Source organism: Muntiacus reevesi, chromosome X, assembly GCF_963930625.1.
Source record: "Muntiacus reevesi chromosome X, mMunRee1.1, whole genome shotgun sequence".
In the NCBI taxonomy this organism is placed as follows: Eukaryota; Metazoa; Chordata; class Mammalia; order Artiodactyla; family Cervidae; genus Muntiacus; species Muntiacus reevesi.
Window position 1 is genome coordinate 90,317,287 of NC_089271.1, and position 27,272 is coordinate 90,344,558.

Genomic DNA, 27,272 nt, shown 5'->3' on the forward strand with positions numbered 1-27,272 from the left:
ATTAAAGTCTATCACCTTCATTTTGTCTACAATTTTTATCCCCAGAGCTGCCATATTACTTTGCCTGTTATAAAATAGGTATGAAGTTGGTGGAAAAGTATCTTGGCAATGAGAGAGGCTGAGGAGCCCCAGGGCCAGACCCTAGTCACTGCTGGACTTATGTTGGTCTCTTCTACCCCACCCAAAAGCTGTACCCACTCCCATACCAACCTGCACTGATGTAGCACAATTTCTTACTCCTTTCTTTTTTTCCAGTGGTGTCAAACTCTACAGCAGCCTGTAGGCTATCCTGAGAACAAGTAAACATATAATAGAGAATGGAGCCTAACTGCTAGAAAGACAAGTGAGAACCCTGACCCCGATACAAACATCTTTCTCTTTTAAAGGTCTAATATGCCTAATATTTTCTGTCTCCTGGTCTCTACTCTCAAGTATTTCTCTCCCATTCACAGCCCAGTCCACACCTACTCCAATATTCCTAGTATACCCTGCAGGAAACGCGAGGGTTTCTGTGGCAGTGTGCAAACTTGACATGGAGTAGGTGAGGTAGAGAAGGCCCTGCAACCACTTGGATCAAAGATATCTGCCATATTACTCTGTAGCTGTCTCTTGTGTTGCCCCTCTTTGCACAAACCTCCAGAGATTTGAACCGGACTCCTCCTCCTTTCCTTCCTTGCAAAAGTGACCAGACTTAAAGCAGGCCTATGGAAAAACAGATGAAAAGGTAAGACAGTCAAGAAATAAAAGCAGCAACTGAGTACTTGGGGGGCAGACAAACACCACAAACACAGGAGTTCCCAAGTTACCTGCCTTTTAACATGTAAGAGTCCCATTAGGTAGACTGTTTCCTTTTAACTTAGGCCATCTGGACCAGGTTTCTGGATAACCCCTCAACATCATATCACACTCCTCTTACTCTCTTCTTCAGTTCTGAAGATTCACCACTTGTTGTTCACCTCCTTTGTGCTGCACAACAAATTGGGGGAAGAGCACCCACATATTCTAGTTTGTGTAGTGGTACTTGTATTTATGACTTCTCTCGCACCTTTATCTCCCAGTTCAGCTTTTCTACCTCCAATTCTGGATAGAGGAGAGAGAGGAAGGCAAGGGAGGTATTTAGAAACCAGATAGAAAGGAGAATTTTAGAAAGTATTCCTGGATGCCTGACCTGTGCTGGTCGCACTCACCCCACCCCGATTCAGATGTCCAGTCAATGGCTGCTGCCCACCCTCAACCCCCCATTCCCCACACACCTTCAGAAAAACTGGTCGTTTTCCCATTCCTCATTTTCCTCAAGCCTCTCCTCTATAGATGCACCCCATGGCCTGAAATTGCCAGACCTACTGCACAGACAGGAGACTTTGGCATCAAATAGGTGCCTATGGGAAGGGACAGCAACCGGCACGCGGGGCCCTACAGGGACCTTGGCAGAATCATGGCCCGGGCTGCTCCCATTGCGGCTCCCTCTGCCACTTCGTCCATAGCAGCCTCCCGCACAGCCCTCTCCCCGCACAGGCACCGTAGAGGGCGGGGCGCAGGCACCAGGAAAGCCCGGCGGAGACTAGTCCGCGCCATATGCCTCCCCAGCTTCCGAGGGAACCCCAACCCCCCCACCCCGCCCGCACCGGTCGCCGCTGTCTCAGAGCCAGGGATCCTCTGGCGCTGCGCACTTCTCTAAGGGGTCCCGCTTCGACCCGCTCGCCTTCCCGTCCTCAGGCTGCCAGGGATAGGCTGTGAGCTGGTCGTCGCCCCGCGACACCCTCACTTGCCTTCGGAGGCGCAAGGTCCCGATGGTCGTCCTCCCACTCCGGTCGCAGTTCCTTTTTCGCTTCCCACCGCTCGGCGTGCGGGTAGAACAGCAAATAGGCGTGTGGCCCACTGCACCGCGGCGCCAAACCCGGCAGAGGATGTGCAGGCTGCAGCACCGACCACTCGCGGCAAGAGTGTCGGGAAGTGGGGGGCGGAGGGATACGGCAATAATGGGCTTGATGCCCCGCACCCACCTCCCGCCAGGCCCAGCGTAGTTCCGACCCACAGGGGGCGGGGCCGGGAAGAACGCCAGCCTGAGGGGCGGGGCCTCGCCAGCCCTCCACCGCCCTCCGTGGGTGACTCCCTGCCACACTTCTGGTCCTGCAGCATAAGGGGGTCACGGGCGGCGCGGCTCAGGCCAGTCGGGACGGGTCGCACTGAAAGGAGCAGCGGAGGGATTCAGACCGTCCTGCAGTGTATGTGTGAACCCCACACTGTTCCGTGTCCGCCCCCTCCCTTCCCCCATCACGCCGGCCAGTCTTCTTGAGTGCGGGTGGCAGGGGGGGCCGCGAGCTGGAGGAAAGTGGGAGGGGGCGCCCGTGGAGGCCGAGCCCCTGCCCCTCTTCTAAGGGAGGGCAGCCCCTGATAGACCCCTGGCTGAGGAGACAAACCACTTGTCTGCGCCAGTGTCTTCATTCTTTCTGCCACACTGCTGTTGTCTCAGTCGCTGAGGTGGCACACTTTACCATTTCGCTGTCCCCACAGTTGCCCAGGAAAGAGGACCTTTCCCTGACAGGACCCGCACCTGCTCAGACAGTCCTGTTTCTCACCCCACAGCCAGGGGTCAGGCACCACGTAGGGGCAGTCCTGGCTCCTCTTCCTGGCTTCTGTCATGTCTTCTCTTGCAGGGGATTCCAAGGGCTCATCATCTTTGGCAGGGTAGGAATATGCCAAGGATTAGAACTAATTGGGATCTCACATGTTTGCCATACACACCAGTCTACTTCCCCCAGCCATTCTTTGGAGAAGGCCCCACCAAACACTTAAGAGAGAAACCTGCTGTTTCTTGAATCCTCTGATTCCTGCACTTCTACATCCTCCCTGTAGTCTCCATCCTCTTAATTTGTGCTCCGTTGGGCAAAGAGCAACCGTGGTTATAAACAACTCTGGTTGAGCACAAAACTGCTGGCATTTTAAAACCCAACTAAATGGCACCCTCATTGTAGTTGGCTGAATAAAGATCTCCCAATGATGTCCATGGGCTTCCCAGTGGCGCTAATGGAAAAGAACCCACCTGCCAACGCAGGAGACATAAGAGACCGTTTTCCTATTTGCAACCTTCAGGACTGTAAGATAATATTTTATTGTTATTGTTTTGTTTTTTTTAAAACCATCAAGTTTGCAGTAATTTGTTACAGTCGTAGTGGGAACCAAATTCTATCACCATCCTGATAAAGTCCATTCCCCTTCACTTTCTTGAATTGGACTTGCACCCCCAGGAGGATCAATTTGGGGGCTCATCTCTCACCACTATAACTACCCTCTTAAGCGCCTTCTCTCTTTGCTAAAGAAGAGAAATTTTGCAGTCATCTTTGAAGTTCCTCTTGGAGAAAGTCCCTATTCTTTGAAAATCACTGATGCTTACCAAGATGGAAAGGAAACCTTATTCACAGCACAGAAAGGATGAGATGGTTGAATGGCATCATTCAACTCAATGGACATGAGTTTGAGCAGACTCTGGGAGATAGTGAAAGATGGGGAAGCCTGGTGTGTTACAGTCCATGGGGTCACAATCAGTTGGACATGACTGAGCAACTGAACAACAAAAAATCATACTACAAATTTTCATATATTTTCATATCAGCTTTTACTTGTTATTAGATATTTATTGTAACTGCACAATATTTCAGTGATAGGAAAAAATCTAGAGATGATTCTAAACTGTATCTAGAGACAACAAATGTCAATTTCCATAGGAAAGTCTTTCACTGTGCTCTTTCAATTACCTTAGCTGAATTGTGGATTATGTTTTCTTTGTTCCAAAGTATATGCTCTCTTGGATGAATGCCAGGTTTGAAGAAAGGTGTCTGAGCTCTGCTGAGATCTCTGGGTGTGTGTTAATCTCTTTGCTGCTCTGAACTGTTGCTTCTTGTTGTTAAAGTGACTGGTGCCTTTCAGTTATCAACAGATATATATGAGTATCTACTTTATCCTAGTCACTAGACATGCAGTAAAAAAAAATATATCTCTGTTCTCTTCAGTTTACATTTACTTGTATTTTCTATTTTATTTAGATTCCTACCTAAAATTTTATGGTCATATCAATGCCAACTTCTCTGGTAACTTCCAGATGCTGGGATATTGACCCCCAAAACATTTACTGGCAGGGGAGTGGATACTGTGAGACTATGAAATACATTTTGGACAATTTGTTCTAAATTCACTTACAGAACAGACACTATTGCTGTTAACATATATTGGAATAGAAAAGTCCTATTTCATGCTTTTTATGTTAGTTCTTAGACCGTCATGTTTAAAATCAAAGAGCAAATAAAAGATTTAAGCAGGATGCTGACCTATGTCTGTCTGACTATTAAATAATATTGATTCGTTGTTGTTTTTCAGTCGCCCAGTCATATCTGACTCTTTGCGACCCCATAAACTGCAGCACACCAGGCCTTCCTGTTCCTCACCATCTCCCCAAATTTGCCCAAGTTCATGTCCATTGCATCGGTGATGCCATCCAGCCATTTCATCCTCTGATGCCCTCTTCTCTTTTGTCCTCAGTCTTTCCCAGCATCAGGAATTTTTTCAACGAGTCAGCTGTTCACATCAGATGACCAAAATACTGGAGTTTCACCTTCAGCATTAGTCCTTCTGTTAGGTAGTTAGAATAGGAAAAAGGAGTCCAGAATGGCAGTGACTAAAAGACAAGGAAGGGGAAAGCCCTCGAAAATAGAACAAAGGAAGGTCCAAAGACCAGAGTGAGGACCTCAGGTAGAACAAACAGTACTCCTGGCTAGCCCAACTTACACAGGGCAGGCCCAGGGGGAGGACAAAACATATAAAAATAGCCAAAGGGTGGGGCGGGGGTCTCTCTCTCCCACACGCATGTGCACATGCGTGCTCGCTCTCTCTTTCTCTCATCTCTTCAGTTCTTTTGGGTCGGCATGCCTTCACGCCTCGAGGATGTGTTTTCCTTTATTTTCTAAATAAAACTGAGCTGTAACACATAGTTGTAACACTGTCCTAGAGCTGTGATGCACCGAGGGCTTTAATATCCATTGCTTCAAATTTTTGTTGTGACAAGACAGAACCAAGAAATTACACATTCCCCTGGCATCTATGGTGCTGTGACTCGGATTTAACCTGGCTGAAACAACCTCAGCGCGGCCCCTGCAAGGAGGAGGCCAAGCACAGCAGGAGCCCAACTTGGTGAAATCTCCCTTGGTAGAAGCAGAAGGCAAAGAAAACCCAGCGCGGGGAAAGTGACAAGAAGCCCATCATGATGGAAACCGGGACAGCAAAAAACAAACTCAGCAGAAAGCTCACATGGCTCAGTCTCAGATTCGAGAAGACCTCCAGTTAAGGTAGGAGGTCCTTGCTCCTATGACTGGAGGAACATATGCCTAATGAAATCTTAATTCCTTTACAATCTCTCGTTTCTTGTTTCCTCAAACAGGTGAGTGGCAGTGGGTGCACATGAGGGACTCTGGAGAGGCTACTCCTCAGTATGTCCCCAAAGTTCCACTCTCTGCTGAGCCCCAGTAGCTGTTACCCAAGCTGGTGGGAGTTCTCTCCTTAATCTTCTTTGTACCAAGGATCAGGCCAATGAAAACTGTGAGCACAGGTCAGGTATTTAGCAGATTTTGTGGCAGGCTATGAAGGGGATTCCTTGGCACGTTTTTCCCACTGCTTTTTCCTCCTGTCCTTCAGCTCCTCTCTCCTGGAACTTGAGCCCAACCAAAACCCATGATGCCTGGCTTCAGGACCTAATGAAGCTCATTGCAAAAATTCAGTGAGAGACACAGCGATAGGTAAGAGGTTGATTTGTTAGGATTCAGAGTACTCTGCAGAGTGTAGGCCATTGCAGAGGGCTAGGGCTCCAGCCGTGGAATGCAGCCTGGCTAGGTTTTGCGAGCTGGGTGAATTCATATGCTAATGAGTGGGAAGATCATCCCAACCATTGGGGAACCACCATCCATTGTCTTTTGACAGTGCCTTGGAGAAGGAAATGGTAACCCACTCCAGTATTCTTGCCTGGAAAATCCCATGGATGGAGGAGCCTGGTAGGCTACAGTCCATGGGGTCGTAGAGAATGGGACACGACTGAGTGATTTCACTTTCACTTTCTGGAGCTTTCCTGCCACCTCTGGGTGTGTCACTTAGCTTACAGATCAGGGATTAAGGTTTACTTGAATTTGACTTGTCATCTTGGACCCAATTGATTTTGATTGGTTTATGTTATGCCCTTGGGCTATGCCATTCTTTCAAAAGTTGTGCCCTGCCCCCTTTCCTCCTGTTTCATGTTCTTTTCCTGAGCCCCGTCCAGGCCCACAGTGTTGCCTCTACAATCTTCTGGAGGGACAACCAGAAAATAGCTAGCCCTTGGGAGGGAAATACTGTATAATATCCAGTCTCTAGATATTCAGGCTTTCATCTTCCATGTTTCCTACAACATGTACAACATCAGCATCCCTCAGTGAACCTGCTAGGGTGGGCAACAGGCACACAATGCCTGCTAGAAGTCCATCTGTTGGCATCCCTTCAAGGGCAATTGGGCTTTCAGGGATAATGTTTGCCACTTTGGGAGTTGGCCCTGCAGGCCATTTGGGCCCAAACCCTTACCACCCTTCTCCTAAAGTTACAAACATAACCCCAAATCAAATCTCCACTCCACTTTTATGGAGCATCTGGTCTGTTGCCTGTTACCAATTTGTTCTTAAGCCAATTACTAACTCCTACAACCAGGACCCTGCCCCTTTGTTGCTCCACCTCGCTTATTATTAAAATACTCTTAATGCCCCTAACAGGGCAGATAACCCACTCCTTTGTCTTTACTTCTGTTATTACCTAAACTGGGTCTTTGACAATGAAATGTTTACATTGGAGACACCCTAGCCTGCTCTTAAGGAGGACTAGGAGAGGAAATCAGTGACTTCTAATCTCATAAAGCAGTAAGAAGATAAGGCTTATGACAGGTTCCCAGTCTCAGGTCACAGGCTTGGATTGCTTTACATCATGATATCGATTCCCATCTGCAGTGAACAAACTGGCATTAAGTTAAAACTGGTCATGCTGGAGACATTGGGGATGCCCAACTCCAGTCCAGGGGTCCCAGGAGGTCAACTTGCCTTGACCTGCCTAGGGATCCAATGCTCAGGAGGTCGACCTGCCCAGGGATTTGATCTCCAGGAGGCTGTCATGCCTCAGCCTGCCTTGGGATCTGCACCCTGACCTGGGGACACCTGGCTCTCAGGTTGCAACAGCACTGGGTAGGATAAGCTTCAGAAAGATTCACCTCTAAGGAAGTCCACCCAAGGAAATTGAAGGAAGCCTATTACCTGTGGGACTGTGCCCAGTCTCAGCAATAACTCAGGAGCCCAACGAGACCCCATTGCCTTTCTGGAAAGGCTAAAAGAGGCCCTCCAAAAGTTTACTAATCTGGACTTAGACTCTTATGAGGGCGAGGTGATTTTAAGGAACAAATTCCTTCCCCAATGTGCATCAAATATCAGAATAAAGTTACAACAGCTACAGCAGCAGGACCCTGCTGCCTCTTTAGATGAGATGATCCAGACAGCCACCAATACCTTTTACAATGGAGAACAGGAGAAGGAGGTCAAGGCCCAGGAGAGGGAGAAAAGGAAAGAGACAAGGCATGCCCAGATGCTGCCCACCCTCCAGAGAAGCCCTATGGCAAACCCTGATTCCTTGAAGGACAAGGCACCAGGCAAATGCCTAATCTGTAGACGCAGGGCATTGGGCCAAAGAGTTTCCAAACCGTGACAAGTCTCCTAAAGTGGCTTGCCATAAATGCCATTAACTGAGACATTGGGCAGCACTCTGCCCTCAGGACCCAAGAGCCTCAAGGTCAAGTGCCAAGCCTTCCCTCAAAATGGTTCAACAGGACTGAAGCGGCCTGCTTTAGCCAGCCTGCCTGTCACAGATAACCATCACAGAGCTGAAGCCAAGGGTGCAACTGGATGTGGCCTGAAAATTTCTTGGTTGACACAGGGGCTACCTACTCTGTCCTGACCTGCTCCAGAGACTTTTCCTCCCAAACCTGTACTGTTTTGGGTGCTACAGGAAAAACAGTTACAAAAAGATTCACCTGAGCACTTTATTGCTGGGATGGACAAATATTTTCCCACAAATTTCTAGTGGCCCCTGACTGTCCTCCTCCCTTATTGGGAAGAAATCTCTCCCTGCCTTCCAAACCTTGCAGCTATTGCAGTCCTGACAGAAGATGCTTTAAAACTCTCTTTTGGGGGAAAACTAACTATTCTTACCAGCCACCAAGTGAAACAACTCCTAAATCAGAGAGGCCATTTATGGATGTCTGATCAAAGATTCCTCAGATATCAAGTAGTGCTGATGGAAAATTCAGGCCTCACTATATCCCTTTGTGAGGTTCTTAACCCAGCCACCCTCCTATCTACCCCTGAGGGCTCTCTCCCCTTTCACTCTTGCCTAGAAAACTTGAACCACAGGACAAAACCCCGAGAGAGATTGTTGGAAGATCCTCTAACCAATCCTGAGGAAATCCGGTACACCGATGGAAGCAGCTTTGTCTTGGATGGAAAAAGAGCCGGATATGCAGTAGTCTCCCATTTTGAGACCATAGAGGCTAAACCTTTGCCACCAGGTACTTCAGTCCAATTAGCTGAGCTCATAGCCCTGATTCAAGCTTTAGAGCTGGGAAAAGGAAAAAGAATATCCACTTACACTGACTCCAAGTATGCCTTTCTGGTGCTACATGCACATGCTGCTAATTGGAAATAAAGAGGACACATGACCACCCAAGGGTCCCCAATCAACTATGGTGATCAAATCCTTAGACTCTTGGAGGCAGTCCATCTGCCCACTGAGGTATCAGTCTCCCACCATAAAGGACACCAAAAAGGGAGCACAGAAGTGGCACGAGGGAACCAAGAAGCCAATCAGGCAGCTAAGAGAGCAGCATTACAGAACAATGACCTAACAGGGGTTGCCACCCTAGTTCCACAGGCTAATTTGCCAGAAACTCCTTCATATACTGAAGGTGAGACTCTTAACTGAGGGCTTTAAAGAAGATCATATGGGGTGGTTCCAAAAGGAGGGACTCCTTCTTCTGCCTGGAAACCTCCAATGGAAGTTGGTTAACTCCTTACATGCCACCACTCATTTAGGAGAAAAGGCCCTCCAAAAATTACTAGAAAGGTCCTTCAGAGGAACAGGCCTCCAAACGACTATAAGGCAAGTGGTCTTCTCTTGTCCCACTTGCCAATTAAACAACCCCCAAGGAGTTTGAAGACCCCAGCTGACCCAGTCTGTCCTACAATGTGGGACCTACCCAGGAGAGGACTGGCAGATGTACTTCACCCAGATGCCAGTTTCTCAAGGGTATAAAAACCTATTAGTCATGATAGATACATTCACAGGATGGAATGAAGGCTTTCCCAACTGGACTGAGAAGGCTGAGGAGATGGTAAAAAAAAACTGCTCCATGAGATCATTCCAAGGTTTGGTCTTCCTGGGTCATTACAAAGTGACAATGGGACATCACCCAAGGGGTCTCTAAAGCATTCAGTTCAGTTCAGTCGCTCAGTTGTGTCCCATTCTTTGCAACCCCATGAAATCGCAGCACGCCAGGCCTCCCTGTCCATCACAAACTCCTGGAGTTTACTCAAACTCATGCCCATCGAGTCGGTGATGCCATACAGCCATCTCATCCTCTGTTGTCCCCTTCTCCTCCTGCCCCCAATCCCTCCAAGCATCAGGGTCTTTTCCAATGAGTCAACTCTTCGCATGAGGTGGCCAAAGTATTGGCATTTCAGCTTAGGCATTACTTATTATCTCCATTGTGCCTGGTGGCCTCAGTCTTCAGGAAAAGTAGAAAGAGTCAACAAATTCTTAAAATCAGGGATAAAAAAGATAACCCAGGAGACATCTCCTCCCTAGGTTGGAAGGAGGCTTTACCAATAGCTCTCCTCCACACCCATATAGCCCCGAAGGAACGGGTTGGTCTTAGTCCTTATGAGATGCTATATGGGAGACCTTTTGTTTATGCCAATGACCTCTTCTTAGATCCAGAGGCTCAGACCCTCCAGTCTTATACCATGGCCATTGGACAATTCCAACAGGATATACACTTGTGGGGCATGAACCAGGACCCAAAAGATTCTAAGGAATCACCACTATATGCTTCAGGGACTCAAGTCCTAATTAAAGTCTGGAAAGATGGGTCCCCAAAGGCTCAACTCCAGCCCACATGGAAGGGCCCTTACCCTGTAATACGTTCTACCCCCACAGCAGTCAAGGTACCAGGACATGACTCCTGGATTCACTACTCATGAGCCAAGCCATGGAAGAAAACAGAAGAGGACACTCAATACACTTGTGAGCCCCTGGGAGATCTCAGATACCTATTCAGAACTACAAATGAGTGCCATTCTAATGAACACCCCCAAAATCTAGTTTCTGAGGATAAGATGTCTCAGGACATCTCTAAAGAGCCAACACAGCTTGGCAGGGTTGTACTCCAAAACGAACAGGAGATAGATCTTCTGATCCCTGAACAAGGAGGAACTTGAGCCATCCTGGTGATGGGAATTTGGAGTTGGCTAATGTCCCTACTAGTCCTTGTTATACCCTGTTGATGCTGCTTATGATTGCTCCATGTATTATCAATTGTCTAACCCGTTTTGTTCATCTAAGCCTAGTCAACAAGCTACAACATGCAGTGCCAGTTCAACAAGGATATATAAAACTACAGTCGACCATGGAAAATATCACTCATCCTTAGATGGACACCACTATAAGGACTCTGAGGCCTGAGACTAGCAAGAGAGGGAGGCTCAATGCCCCTCACCATCCCAGTTCAGCAGGAAGTAGCCAGAAAGACCTCGACACCCCTATTTCCAAAGAATTGGGCCTCCCATCTATTGAGGGGGGGGGTATGTTGGGTAGTTAGAATAGGAAAAAGAATCCAGAATGGTGGTGGCTAAAAGACAAAGAAGGGAAAAGCCTGCAAAAATAGAACAAAGGAAGGTTCGAGGACTGGAGTGAGGACCTCAGGTAGAACAAACAGCACTCCTGGCTAGCCCAATTTATGTAGCGCAGGCCAGGGGAAAGAAAAAATCATATAAAAAGAGGAGCCAAAGGGCTGGGGGTGTCTCTCTCTCTCCTGCGGGTGATCTCCCTCTCTCTCTTCTCTTTGTGTCTTTTGGGTCAGCATGCCCTCATGATTCGAGGATGCGTTTTCCTTTATTTTCTATATAAAACTGAGCTGTAACACTGAGAGCTGTGATGCACTGAGGGCTTTAACGTCCATCACTTCAAATTTTTGTTGTGACAAGACAGAACCGAGGAAATTACACACTCCCCTGACATTTCCAATGAGTATTCAAGGTTGATTTCCCTTAAGATTGACGGGTTTGATCTCCATGCTGTTCAAGGGACTCTCAGGAGTCCTCCAGCACCACAGTTCAAAAGCATCAATTCTTTAGTGCTCCGCCTTCTTCACGGTCCAGCTTTCTCAACTATATGTGACCACTGGGGAGACCATAGCCTTGACTATATGGACCTTTGTCAGCAGAGTGATGTCTCTGTTTTTCAATACACTGTCTAGGTTTATCATAGCTCTCCTGCTAACAAGCAAACATCTTCTAACTTCATGGCTGCAGTTACCAGCCGCAGTGATTTTAGAACCCAAGAAGGGGAAATCTGTTACTACTTCCACCTTTCCCCCCTCTATTGGCCATGAAGGAATGGGGCCAGATACCATGATCTTAGTTTTTTTAGTATTTAGTTTTAAGCCAGCTCTCCCACTCTCCTCCTTAACCCTCAAGAGGCTCTTCAGTTCCTCTTCGTTTTCATGTAAATACTGAATTTCTGAAAGTCACTCAGTTGTGTCTGACTCTTTGTGACCCCATGATGTATACAGTCCATGGAATTCTCCAGGCCAGAATACTGTATTTACTTCTCTGTATTTAAAAATACTGTATTTACTTCCTTGTAAAATGGATTCTCCTGTGAATGCAACACCCACAGTTCTACTCTCCAGTGTCTCCAATGGCACCTGTGTAATCCTGACTAGCCTCTGAAATCTAAATTTCTGTGGTGTAAATGCTGGGCATTACATCTTTTGATTTTATTTTAAGTGCCTGACATTAAGCTTTTGAGTTGCAAAGGCATCCATTTCAAAAGACATCCATCTTAAATAAACATATTAAGACAGCTACAGAATGGATTTGAGAAGGAACTAGGCCACTCCCACTCATGAAGCTCTCTCTTCCAGAAAGCCTTGGTTAACCTAGTTAACTGAGTCCTTAAGAGATCCTGATTTTTCATTCTTGAGACTACTATCCATTCTTGTGCTCTAAATTAGAAAATAAAGACACCCTGAGGAACCCTAGGCTCCCTATGCTGGGACCCTCATAAAAGAAGAGCCCAGTTTCATGTTCTCTGTCTCTCTCCCCACACCCCCAAATAATCCCCAAACCAGTAAGCCTGGGATACAGAAGCCGTTATGCTGCCTCACTATACCCACCCCACCTCCCACATCCATGCACACGAACTCTAACATATACCTTGCCTGTGCAGCTTCAGTAATCTACTCCTGTCTCTCTCATTCATCATGGTTATGGACCTAGTTTTGCCCATTTGGCTTAACTTACCTTTCTTCTGTCCTTCATGTGCCTCAGGCAAACTTTCCCTCTGGTATCTCCCTTTTGTTCAAGGTTGATCCAAACCCTACGTATTCTTAGAATATATCCATTCTCCTATTCCTGAGTTCCAGGCTGGGTTGGGTTCTTGTAAACTATGAAACTGGCTCAACAGTTGTCTACTTTCAGTAGAGACTGAAGAACCTCTAGGAAAGCTCTAAACTGTGTCTGCTACTTGAGACAAAGCACATCTAAAGAATTTATGGGGAGTCTTGACCCAAGAATATTTTCAAATTACATTTACAGTGGGTTCTTCTTTAAGAAAATTTATCCTTAGGGAAAACAAAGCCAGGCACAATGACCTCAGCCCAGGAACAATGCCTTTTCATTAGTGAAGTTTAGCTATTCTATTGATAATGGCAGCACTGGTATTAGGGCTCTTGTTTTTGCCTCTTGTAACATACATCTTCAACTGTATGTCTATCAAAACAAAGGCAGGTTTATAAGTTATCCCAAAAAGAACTGTCTGCAAAGAAACTGTAACATTCTGGTGTGCAGATTCCACTTATAAAGTATAACTTAAAGAGGAAAGAGTGTCTGTTCTCCAACATGGTTTTAAAGTTTAGAGTAGTAGTCAATTCTAACATCATAAGGACTCTGGGTAGTGGTTGGACAAATTAGAGGGAGCAATTGGAGGGACTTAAGTGCTTGACAGTAAAGCATACTGTGCCAACCACATATGGAAAAATCGTGTGAAAATCATCAAAATTCAGGACATGGGAAATACCCCTTGAGGATTTCTAGAACTAAAGGGGCTGGTGAGGTGAGCTCATGGTTATTAACTTTGCAAGGAAAAGAGATCTTGAATTTCCAAAATGCCAGCAAATATTGGCAGTTAACTGAATGTCAAAGTAACTTCAAAACAGAAGATATTGAAAAGTCCATAGCACCTTCTGTTATGTTTCTTATTACCTAACCATCACTTATGCCTCACTATTATGGGGTATCACGGTAGTCTGTGTCTAGTCAACAAAATGGGAAATAAGAGTCAAAGTAGTCCACCTGCTTCCTAAAATCTTTAATCAAGAATGTCCACATCATTTACACTTAGATTTCATTAACTGGAATTCAATCACCATTCGTTGAGAGTGCTGTCCATTCACAAGCTGTGCTGGGACAATTAGATATCCACATGCAAAAGAATAAAATTGTTTCAGCAAACTAACAATAGAGTGGAACTTCCTTGATTTGATAAAGAAATATACAGAAACATACAGTTACCAGGGAAGCCCACATAATGGTTAGAAACTGGCTTTACCATTAAAATAAGGAAAAGTCAAGAATGTCCTCTCTCACCACTCCTTTTCAAAACTGTACAGGAATTCCTAGCTAAAGCATTAAGACCAGAAGAGGATATCAAAGGGATACAGATTGAGAAGAAGAAATAAAACTGCCTTTGTTTGCAGATGACACGATTGTCCATGTAGATAATCTGAAAGAATATTAAAAAAAAAAATGGAACTAATAAGCAACTCTAGTAAGGTTACAGGATAAGGTTAATATTAAAAAGCCAATTGCTTTTCTACATACTAACAATAAGCAAGTAAAGTTTGAAATTAGTAACAGTAACTTTTATATTAGCACCCTCAAATATAAAATACATAGGTATAAATCTAACAAGTATGTACAAGATCTATATGAGGAAAATTACAAAACCCTGATTAATGAAATCATACAGAAACTAAATAAATGGAGAGAGCGTCCATGTTTATGGATAGGAAGACTCATTGAGACTAGTTCTTCCTAACCAGCTCTTCCCAAACCAAAGTACAGCAAGCTATTTTGTGGATATCAAAAGATATTAAAGTTTGTATGATGAGGCAAAAGACCCAGAATAGCCAACTCAATATTGAAGGAGAGGAACAGTCAGAGGATTGACATAACTTGACTTCAAGACTTATTATAAAGTTACAGTAATCATAATGATGTGATATTGGTGAGAGAATGGACAAACAGATCAATGAAACATTATCAGAACAGAGTCCAGAAATATACCAACATATTAAACTGATCTTTGACAAAAGGGCAAAGACAACACAATGGAGCAAAGATGGTCTTTTCAACAAATAGTGTTGGAGAAAATGAACATCCACATGCAAAAACTGAATCTAAACTCAGACCTTACATCTTTCACAAAAATCAATGTAAAATGGATGACAGACCTAAATATGAAATACAAAACTATGAAACTAGAAGATAACATAGGGGAAAAGCTTGATGCATTTCCCTGATGATTAGTGAAGTTGAGCACCTCATATACGTGTTGGCCATTTGTATGTTTTCTTTGGAGAAATTTCCATTCAAGTCCTTTGCCTTTTCTTCTTCTTTTTTTGGCTACGAAGTTGTAGGAGTTCCTTGCATATTTTAGGTATGAGTCCCTTAGATATATGGTTTGCAAACATTTTCTCCCTTTTCATTACATTGATTATTTCCTTTGTTGTGCACAAATGTTTTAGTTTTAGTTTGATACGGTCTCATTTATCTATTTTTACTTTTGTGGCCAGTGAGTTTAGTGCTATACCCAAGAAATCACTTCTAAAACAACCATGATATTATAAAGTAATTAGCCTCCAATTAAACTAAATGAATTAATTAAAAAACTTTTCTCTATTTTTTTTATTTAGGTATAGTTGATTTACAATACTACATGCTTCAGGTGTACAACATAGTGCTTCACAATTTTTAAAGATTATACTCCAGTTATACAACTACAATAAAATATTGGCTATATTCCTTGTGCTGTACAGTATATCCTCACAGCTTATTTATTTTACACATAGTACTCTGTACCTCAATCTCCTACCTCTATCTTGTTCCTCCGCATTTCCTTCTCCCTACTGGCAACTACTAGTTTGTTCTCTATATTTCTGAGTTTGTTCTTTTTTGTTATATTCACCAGTTTATTTTTTAGATTCTGTGTATAAGTAATAACATGCAGTATTTGTCTTTCTCTGTCTGACCTATTTCATTGAGCATAATAGCCTCCAAGTTCAGTCATGTTGTCAGTCACAAATGGCAAAATTTCATTCTTTTTTATGGCTGATTAGTATTCCACTGTGTGTGTGTATACATATTTTTTAATTTTAGTTTTTTGAAGTATAGTTGATTTACAGTGTGTTAATTTCTTCTGTAGAGCAAAGTAATTCAGATACACACAAACATATATATACAACATTCTATTTAATATTCTTTTCCATTATGGTTTATCAGAGGATATTGAATACAGCTCCCTGTGCTATGCAGTAGGACCCTGTTGATTATCCATTCTGTATATAATAGTTTGAACTATTGGGAACAAGAATGGAAAGCAGGGAGACCAATTGGAAGCTGGGAAGTAACTGCAATGCTCTAGGTCATGATAGTGGCTTGGACTAGGGTGTTACCTGTGGAAATGGTGATAAGTATCCAGCTTTGGCATATATTTTGTAGGTAATGCCAATGGATATTATAGATGGATTGAATGTAAAGAGAGAGAAATTGATGATTCTGATGCTGAGCAACTGAGTGAATAATGGTATCATTTACGGAGATGAATGAAGACTGGGAAGAACAGGTTTTAGGGGGAGGGTCATGAGCTCAGGTTAGGGCATGTTAAGTTTTAGATGCCTTTTATACATATACATGGAGATGAAAAGTAGGCAATTGGATGTATGTGTGGGACTTTTAAACAAGTTCCAGATTAGAGATAGAAATTTGAGAGTCATCAAGATGCTTGCATGCACGTTCAGTTGCTCAGTTGTGTCTGACTCTTTGCTATCCCGTGGACTGTAGCCTGCCAGGCTCCTCTGTTCATGGGATTTCCCAGGCAAGACTCCTGCATTGAAAAAATAAAAGCAATTTGAAGAGAACTCCCACAAACTCCTACTGCCATATCTAACTGCATCTGTGCCCATAAATTCTGCCTTTTCTGGTATTCTCACAATGCACTCTTCATCCTGTTATCTAAAGCTGGCCTTTTCATTTGTCCATTGGATGATATCCTATTTCTTCTACTCAAGGCCATTGTTCCAAAATTTTCTTCTCTCTTTTATCATAAACATTTCCCTCTCTAGTGGAATGTTCTCAGCAGTATTCAAACATACTGTACTATCTCCTATCTTCAAAATAAAATTCTCCCTTTACACCATATCACTCAGTAGTTACTACCTCATTTCTATCATTCATTTTGCTACAAAATTCCTTAAAACCATGGTTTTCAGGTACTGTATCAATGCTATCTCCTCCTTTTCTCTTGAAATCATGCTAGTCTTTCATCTCCAACATCCAATGGAGTTTCACTGCACCACTGAAACTACTCTTGTCAAAATTGCTAATGATGTCCATGTTGGTAAATTCAATAATCAGTTCTCAATCCTCACTGTGACCTACAATCCCAGTTACCATACAATTTACCATTCAAGTCGGAACATTTCTGAGAGTGAAAAAGGATTCTGTTGACAATTATTTCTGTACAACAGACATAAATTAGGACTGTCCTAGGAAAGGAGGGATATTCTGTCACCTTACCTATCAGCAGTGTTAGGCGGGGTTGAAAACTTCGTTCTTGAAATATCTTAATTTGCAGGATACCATACACTCTGGGTTTTTCTCCCATTATACTGGCGACTCATAACTGCACATTCTTAACTTTCTTTTTTCAATTTTATTTTTGCTAGTTCATTATCATTTCCTATATCTCAATATCGAAAAGCCCAAGAAGCTCAATCATTGGACTTCTTCCCTTACTACCTACATTATTTATATTCCTTAGTGATCTCACCCAGTTTCATGGCTTTAAATACCATCTGTATTATTGCCTGGAAAATTCCATGGACAGAGGAGCCTGGCAGGCTACATTCCATGGGATAGCAAAGAGTCAGACACAACTGAGCAACTGAACGTGCATGCAAGCATCTTGATGACTCTCAAATTTCTATCTCTAATCTGGAACTCGTTTAAAAGTCCCACACATACATCCAATTGCCTACTTTTCATCTCCATGTATATGTATAAAAGGCATCTAAAATTTAACATGCCCTAACCTGAGCTCATGACCCTCCCCCTAAAACCTGTTCTTCCCAGTCTTCATTCATCTCCGTAAATGATACCATTATTCACTCAGTTGCTCAGCATCAGAATCATTGATTCCTCTCTCTTTACATTCAATCCATCTATAATATCCATTGGCATTACCTACAAAATATATGCCAAAGCTGGATACTTATCACCATTTCCACAGGTAACGCCCTAGTCCAAGTCACTATCATCTCTGACGTAGAGTATTGCAGTTACTTCCCAGCTTCCAATTGGTCTTCCTACTTTCCATTCTTATTCCCCTAGGATCCATTCTTTACACAGTAGACAGGATTATCCCTTAAAAAATATAAGTTGTATCACACTATTCCCCTTGTCAAAATCATCTAATGGTGTCCCATAAAATTTCTTTTATCTAAACTTCTTTCCATGGCCTACAGTATCTTACAAGATCCAGCCACTGGCTACAAATTTACACTTCTTTCCAACCACTTTGCTTACTCTATTTGAGCTACACTGGCCTCTTTGATATTTCTTTAACAAGTTAATCATTTCTCTACCCAATGAACTCTACATTTATTGTTCGCACTGCATAGAATATTTCTTCTGCAGATAGCTTCATGCCCTAATCCCTCATTTAATTCATTTACGTGTTCATAGAGAATTTCTCTATCTCATTAAAAATAGTACCTCACTTCCAGTATCCTTTATCCTCATACTATGTTCTCAATTTTTCCTTATAGAATTTATCACTACTAAATATTATATTACATATTTTATATATTTACTTTCTTATTATCTATTTTACTTCATCCTAAATGTAAGCTCCATAAGGATAACAAATTATCTTTTTCTGTGCTATATTCCCAGGACTTAGGAACGGTGCCTGACATATAATAGATTGCTTAATAAATACTTGTTAAATATATAAATGCCTCTAGAACCTTGGGAAAATCAACTTTTTCTGTTGATTATAAAAATCATATCAATTTACACTATAATTTTAAGTCTGAGTAGAGTTATTATCCTTTTACATGCTTTGAAGTCAAGAGCTACCTGGAGAAACAGGGAGTCTGACCTTGGAGTACAAAATGAAGCAGGGCAAAGGCTAACAGAGATTTGCTAAGAGAATGCACTGGTCACATCAAACACCTTCTTCCAACAACACAAAAGAAGATTCTACAAATAGACATCACCAAATGGTCAATACCAAATTCAGATTGCTATATTCTTTGCAACTGAAGATGGAGAAGCTCTATACAGCCATCATAAAAAACACCAGGAACTGACTGTGGCTCAGATCATGAGCTCATTATTGCAAAACTCAGGTTTAAATTGAAAAAAGTAGGGAAAACTACTAGACTATTCAGGTATGACCTAAACCAAATCCCTTATGATTATATAGTAAAGGTGATAAATAGATTCAAGGGATTAGATCTGATAGACAGAGTGCCTGAAGAACTATGGACGGAGGTTTGTAACACTGTAAGGAGGCAGTGACCAAAAGAGTCCCCAAGAAAAAGAAAAGCAACAAGGCAAAATGGTTGTGTGAGGAGGCCTTACAAATAGCTGAGAAAAGAAGAGAAGTGAAAATCAAAGGAGAAAAACTAAGATATACACAACCAAATGCAGAGTTCCAAAGAATAGCAAGGAGAGATAAGAAAGTCTTCTTAAGTGAACAGTTCAAAGAAACAGAGGAAAACAACAGAATGGAAAACACTAGATATATCTTCAAGAAAATTAGAGATACCCCTGGTGGCTCAGATGGTAAACCATCTGCCTGCGGTGCAGAAGACCTGGGTTCGATCCCTGGGTCAGGAAGATACCCTGGAGAAGGAAACGGCAACCCACTCCAGCATTCTTGCCTGGAAAATCCCATGATCAGAGGAGCCTGACAGGTTACAGTCCATGGGGTCGCAAAGAGTCAGACATGACTAAGCGACTTCGCTTTCACTTTCAAGGGAACATATTATTCAAAAATGGGCAAAACAAAGGACAGAAATGGCAAGGACCTAACAGAAGCAGAAGAGATTAAGAAGAGGTAGCCAGAATACACAGAAGAACTATACAAAAATTGTCTTAATGAAGATAATCATGATGGTGTGATCACTCACCTAGAGCCAGACATCCTGGAGTGTGAAGTCAAGTGGGCCTTAAGAAGCACAACTATGAACAAAAATAAGGGAGATGATGGAATTCCAGCTGAGCTATTTCAAATCCTAAAAGATGATGCTGTTAAAGTGCTGAACTCAAAATGCCAGCAAATTTGGAAAACAGCAGTGGTCACAGGATTAGAAAAGGTCAGTTTTCATTCCAATTCCAAAGAAGGTCAATGCCAAAGAATGTTCAAACTACCAAACAACTGCACTCATTTCACACCCTCATGAGGTTATGCTCAAAATCCTTCAAGTTAGGCTTCAACAGTACGTAAACTGAGGATTTCCGGATGTACAAGCTGGGTTTAGAAAAGGCAGAAGAAACAGAGATTAAACTGCCAACATTTGTTGGGTCATAGAAAAAGTAACAGAAAAATATCTACTTCTGCTTCTCTGACTACACTAAAGCCTTTGACTGTGTGAATCACAACAAAGTGTGCAAAATTCTTCAAGAGATAGGAATACCAGACCACCTTACCTGCCTCCTGAGAAAAGTGTATGTAGGTCAAGAAGCAACAGTTAGAACCAGGCATGGAACAATGGACTGGTTTCAAACTGGGAAAGGAGTATGTCAAGGCTGTATATTGTCACCTAGCTTATTTAACTTCCATGCAGAGCACATCATGCAAAACGCCGGGCTGGATGAATCACAGCTGGAATCAAGATTTCCAGGAGAAATATAAATAATCTCAGATATGCAGATGACACCACCCTAATGGCAGAAAGCGAGGAAGAACTAAACAGTCTCTTGATGAAAGTGAAAGAGGAGAGTGAAAAAGTTGGCTTAAAACTCAACATTCAAAAAATGAAGATCATGGCATCTAGTCCCATCACTTCATGGCAAATAAATGGGGAAACAACAGAAACAGTGACAGACTTTATTTTCTCTTTGGCTCCAAAATCATTGTGGATGGTGACTAAAGACAGTTGCTTCTTGAAAGTAAAGCTATGAAAAAAACTAGACAGTGTATTAAAAAGCAGAGACATCACTTTGAGAATCCCTTGGACTGCAAGGAGATTTAACCAGTCAGTCCTAAAGGATATCAACCCTGAATATTCACTGGAAGTACTAATGCTGAAGCTCCAATACTTTGGCCACCTGACGTGAAGAGCTGACTCAATGGTAAAGACCCTGATGCTGGGAAAGATTGAGGGCAGGGGAGAACACGGTATTATAGGATGGTATGGTTGGATGGCATTACCAACTCAATGGACATGAGTTTGAGCAAGCTTTGGGAGATAGGGAAGGACATGGAAGCCTGGAGAGCTGCAGTCCATGGGCATCAGAAAGAGTCTGACATGACAGAACAACAACAATGAGTGACTGAACAACAACAAATCATTGGCCAAACTAAGAAGCACCCCATTAAATATCTTTAAACTCATTAGTTCGGTGGAGATAATATTTTTTGTTTATAAAGGTGAAAGCATTCTATCCAGTGCATTTTTTTACTCTGCCATCTAAAACAGATTAAAAAACTAATGCATACACATTATCACACTGAAATTGTATATAATACTGAAAGGGGGGCTATTGGCTTGCTGGATTTATCAAATTTGGAGTTTTGAAGAAACTCACAGAAGATTCTATATATTAAGCATAAATATGGGTCTTCTGTCTCCCAAAATGGGTGTTAGATGCCAAGTCAATAAATAGAAATTTGAGGATGTATTAGTTTCTTGGGGCTGCCCTAACAAAAATAGCGCAGACTGGGTGGCTTAATTTATTAAGAGAAATTTATTTCTCTCAGGTCCATAGGCTAGAAGATCAAGATCAAGGTGTTTGCAGGTTTGGTTTCTCTTGAGGCCTCTTCTCTTGGATTTCAGATTATCACCTTCTTGCTGTACCCTAGTGTGGTCTTTCCTCTGTGCACATGTATGTCTGATATGTCCCTGTCAAATTTATGCTTCTTATAAGGACACCAGTCTAATGGACTCATTTGAAGTTGATCACCTCTTTATATGACCTGTCTCCAAATATAATCATAATCTGAAGTACGAGAGGCTAGGAATTCATATTAATTTAGGAAAAGAGGGACAATTTAGCCCATAACAGGGTTATCATGATAAAGAGAAAGTTAAAATGAACCCCTATCATATGTACAGGAAGTCCATCACAGAACAGTTTTCCAACTTGCTCATTGTGAGGTGAAATTTATAGAATGGTAAAAATTCACAACTCCACTTTGGTAAGGAAACCTGGGGGGTTTATCACTCATCTGTTTTTATCTTATTATAATATGCCCTTGTGTGAATTCATGGATAATGACTGGATGGATGTCTGTCAAAGATATCCACATAACAGAACTCAAATTATGTGAGTAGCCTATTTTACCACAGTATCTACATATTTTTAACTTGTTTAACTGTTTCTATGACCACTGCCTTTACTGTAAGTGGTATGGTAGACTGAATAAGGCCCTTTCCCTCCAGAGATGTCAGTATCTTGATCCCTGGAACTTGTCAGTATGTTAACTTACATGCTAATAAAAATAAGTTAAGGTTCTTGATATGGGAAAATTATCCTGGATTATGAAGATGGGCAAATGTAAGTACAGGATCCTTAAAAGAGGGAAGCAAGAAGGTCAAACACAGAAGGAAGAGATGGGACAAAGGAATGAAAGTTTTGAATGATACAAGAAAAAGACTATGAATCAAGTAAGGTATGCAGACTCTAGAGGCTGAAAAAAGACAAGGAAATGGATTCACCCTTCACAGACTTCAGAAGGGCTTGCCAATATCTTCACTATATTCCAGAGAGACTAATTTTGGATTTTTGATCTCCATAATACTAAGATAATAAACCCATGTTGTTTTAAGCAATTATATATGTAGTAATTTTCAAAGGACCAATAGGAAACTATTATAAGAAAACTTGACTCTGATTTTAAGCAGAAGAGAAATACTAAAATTCTTCTTTAGGGAATTACCTAGGTGAATTATTGAGAATATTGAAATTAAGCACACTGCAAACCCTACTGCTGAATGCTTTAAGACAAAGCTGAGAAGATCTTTCTGGAGTTTAATGGGATTACTTAGAATTTAGGGAAGAGTACCAAAGCCTATTTTCAGGCTTAGAGATCTCAAACTTGTTTACTGCTCTCTGAGGAAAGGTGAACTCATAATTATGATTCTGTGATGACAGTGGTAGATAAAAATAAACATGTAGAAACCTCAGCATATTATCTACAAGTATATGATTACTAACTAGTATATTCCCTAATGTCTAAAGAATCCTTAAAGGAGTAGCAACATCCCTTCTTGTCCTAAGTCCTGACTGGCCTTTTCTATTCTTGGAAAAAGCTATTTGTAATTTTCAAAAAGGTACAGAAAAGCATATATGATATTATCAAAGTTTTTAAAGATGCTGTAACTGCCAGTGTCCTGTGAATAACAAACTATAATAGCATTTCCTAAACATTCAGTTCATGGTATCTTTCCCTGAATGTATTAATGACGATAAATTATTTCCAACTAATATATAAATATGGTGGTTGTGGACCTCTGATACACAGTGTTTACCAAAGTGATGAGGTTAGGAAGTCTCCATACTGTGTTTATCACCAGAATCTAAGATTCATGTGCATCTTTCACAGTGTAACTTGCTAAATAATAATTTTAAAAAGCCTCATAATCAAAATGAACAGAATAGACCAGAAACCATAAAACTCTTAGAGGAAAACATAAGCAGAATAATCTTTGTTATAAATAGTAGTAGCATTTTTTAAAAATCTCTCTTCTAAAGGAAAGGAAATAAAAGCAAATATAAACAAATGGGACATAATTAAACGTAAAAGATTTTGCCCAGCAAAAGTAACCACTGACATAACAAAAAGATAACCTACAAAATGGGAGAAAATATCTGTAAATCATATGATTCACATGAGGTTAATACTATATATATATATATATATATATATATATATATATATATATATATATATACATATACATATATCTCATAAAATTCAACATCAAAAAAAACCAGACAGATCAACGGCCCCATTATGGCGGAGGAATAGGACAAGGAGAACACTTTCTCCCCCACAAATACATCACAAGATCATTTGAATGTTGAGCAACCTCCACAAAACAACGTTTGAATGCTGGCAGAGGACAACAGATACCCAGAAATGCAGCCCAATTTCTTCTAAAGGAGGTAGGACAAAATATAAAAGATGTAAACAGAAGACAAAAGATTTAGGGACGGAGATCTGTTCTGGGGAGGCAGTCATGAAGGAGGAGAAGTTTCCACACAATAGGAAACCCTCTCACAGGCGTGTCAGTGGGGAGCTTTGGAATCTCAGAGGGCAACATTAAAAAAAAAACACACACACAGAATATGCACCTAATCATAACTATCAGTGGAGAAGTGGCTCAGGTGCTCGTGTCCACCACCACCGAGTGGGGACCCGACAGGTAGGCCCAGGCTGCATCGTCCTTCCTTAGGGTAAGGACCAGGCTTGAATGCCTTGAGGACAATCTGAGGGAGCTAATGTGACATAGCAACCCAAACTAGGGGAACATCAGAGAGACCAAAAAACAAAAAAAAGGACCTTTCCTGCAAAGACTCTAATGCCACATGAAGATGCCTGGGATGCTCACAGAACAAATGATTGTGCCCTCGTGAATACCAAAGGAGAGCAAGCCAGCTGCCATTTAGGGTCCTCCCTCCCCTGAAGCAGAGGCAGGTGTGTGACAGCCAGAACGAGAAGGCAAGGGGCTGCTGTAATCTCAGCCGCAGAGACCGCATCTTCCACCAAACTGTGAGCAGGCTGCCAATTGCTAACCACATCTTCCTGGGATCATGGACGGATCACATCTGCCAGGAGTGTCACGGCCTGAGATCAGCTCCCGAGAGGAGTCACACGGCACATCTGGGACTGTGCTCTTGGGGCACCGACTGGGGAAATCGAGTGGCCGGGATTGGGGAGGTGCATAAGATGCATGGCCCACCTGGAACGGTGAACTCAACAAGCCAGTCGCCTGAACTGTTCAGACCTAGGAAAGGCACAAATGCACAGCCCATCTGGGTCTGTGCCCCTGCAGAGCATCCAAGAACCTGAGCAACTCAGACCTGAGAAGTGCATGAACTGCAGGGCCCACGTGGAACAGTGCCATTGCAGAGAACCCTGAACCCTAAGCAGTGTGGACCTGGGAAGCACATGCTGCCTTGGACTATGGCCAACCCAGTATGGCCCATCAATTGCAAGCACTTCCCACATATGCCATCGGCATTTGTTTGCCGTGGGCCTCCCTCTCCACAGCACAACTGAATAAGTGAGGATAAATAAAGGGCCACCATCAAACCCTCATGTCAGGGAGGAAATTAGACACTGAAGAGACTTGCAAACAAAGGAAGCCAAAATAAACAAAGAAGGGGGAAGAGCGTTCTGGAAGTGACAGGTGCAACAGATTAAAACCCTGCAGTTGATGCTCAAACTGCATTTGAGGGGCAACTTTAGACCTTGAGAACAAGTACAAGCTGGAACAAGGGACTTTATGACACTGAACTGACCCTGCACTGCACACAACAACTCCAGAGAAATTACTAGATATATTTTATTATTATCACTTTTTTTTCATTTATTTTACTTAGTTGAAGGCTAATTACTTTACAATATTGTAGTGGTTTTTGCCATATATTGACATGAATCAGCCATGGATTTACATGTGTTCCCCATCCCCATCCCCCCCTCCCGCCTCCCTCCCCACCCCACCCCTCTGGGTCTTCCCAGTGCACCAGCCCTGAGCACTTGTTTCATGCATCCAACCTGGGCTGGTGATCTGTTTCACCCTTGATAGTATATTTGTTTCAATGCTATTCTCTCAGAACATCCCACCCTCGCCTTCTCCCAGAGTCCAAAAGTCTGTTCTGTACATCTGTATGTCTTTTTCTGTTTTGCATATAGGGTTATCGTTACCATCTTTCTAAATTCCATATATATGTGTTAGTATACTGTAGTGGTGTTTATCTTTCTGGCTTACTCCACTCTGTATAATGGACTCCAGTTTCAGCCATCTCATTAGAACTGATTCAAGTGAATTCTTTTTAATGGTTGAGTAATATTCCATTGTATATATGTAACACACCTTCCTTATCCATTTGTCTGCTTATGGGCATATAGGTTGCTTCCATGCCCTGGCAATTATAAACAGTGCTTCGATGAACACTGGGGTGCACATGTCTCTTTCAGATCTAGTTTACTCGGTGTGGATGCCCAAGAGTGGGATTGCTGGGTCATATGCCAGTTCTATTTCCAGTTTTTTAAGGAATCTCCACACTGTTCTTCATAGTGGCTGTACTAGTTTGCATTTCCACCAACACTGTAAGAGGGTTCCCTTTTCTCCACACCCTCTCCAGCATCTATTGCTTGTAGGCTTTTGGATAGCAGCCATCCTGACTGGCGTGTAATGGTACCTCATTGTGGTTTTGATTTGCATTTCTCTGATAATGAGTGATGTTGAGCATCTTTTCATGTGTTTGGTAGCCATCTGTATGTCTTCTTTGGAGAAATGTCTGTCTAGTTCTTTGACCCATTTTTTGATTTGGGTTATTTATTTTTCTGGAATTGAGCTGCAGAAGTTGCTTGTACATATTTGAGATTAATCCTTTGTCTGTTGCTTTGCTTGCTATTATTTTCTCCCATTCTGAGGGCTATCTTTTCACCTTGCTTATAGTTTCCTTTGTTGTGCAAAAGCTTTTAAGTTTAATTAGGTCCAATTTGTTTATTTTTGCTTTTATTTCCAATATTCTGGGAGGTGGGTCATAGAGGATCCTGCTGTGATTTATATTGGAGAGTGTTTTGCCTATGTTCTCCTCTAGGAGTTTCATAGTTTCTGGTCTTACATTTAGATCTTTAATCCATTTGGAGTTTATTTTTGTGTATGGTGTTAGAAAGTGTTCTAGTTTCATTCTTTTACAAGTGTTTGACCAGTTTTCCCAGCACCACTTGTTAAAGAGGTTGTCTTTTTTCCATTGTATATCCTTGCCTCCTTTGTGGAAGATAAGGTGTCCATAGGTACATGGATTTATCTCTGGGCTTTCTATTCTATTCCACTGATCTATATTTCTGTCTTTGTGCCAGTACCATACTGTCTTGATGACTGTGGCTTTGTAGTATAGTCTGAAGTCAGGCATGTTGATTCCTCCAGTTCCATTCTTCTTTCTCAAGATTGCTTTGGGTATTCGAGGTTTCCTGTATTTCCATACAAATTGTGAAATTATTTGTTCTAGTTCTGTGAAAAATACCATTGGTAGCTTGATAGGGATTGTACTGAATCTATAGATTGCTTTGGGTAGTATAGTCATTTTCACAATATTAATTCTTCCAATCCATGAACACAGTATATTTCTCCATCTGTTTGTGTCCTCTTTGATTTCTTTCATCATTGTTTTATAGTTTTCTATATATAGGTCTTTTGT

General features: G+C 42.3%; 2 protein-coding genes across 11 annotated transcripts in view; both read right to left on the reverse strand.

The window, feature by feature from the left end:
• GPRASP3 (G protein-coupled receptor associated sorting protein family member 3) overlaps positions 1 to 679 on the reverse strand; it is a 51,330-nt gene extending 50,651 nt beyond the window's left edge. The window contains exon 1 of the mRNA XM_065916595.1: positions 635 to 679. The gene's annotated coding sequence lies outside the window, so the exon portion shown is untranslated. The remainder of the gene's footprint in view (positions 1 to 634) is intronic.
• The window catches only part of GPRASP2 (G protein-coupled receptor associated sorting protein 2), a 93,709-nt gene that overhangs the window by 32,808 nt on the left and 33,629 nt on the right, over positions 1 to 27,272 (reverse strand). For 2 of the 10 annotated variants that reach the window (XM_065916583.1, XM_065916581.1), the window contains exon 1: positions 211 to 245. The exons of 3 other annotated variants lie outside the window; for them this stretch is intronic. The gene's annotated coding sequence lies outside the window, so the exon portion shown is untranslated. Of the gene's footprint in view, positions 1 to 210; positions 277 to 634; positions 690 to 27,272 lie in introns of those variants that run through there. 5 more of the 10 variants (XM_065916589.1, XM_065916588.1, XM_065916587.1 and 2 more) reach the window with 5 other exon arrangements.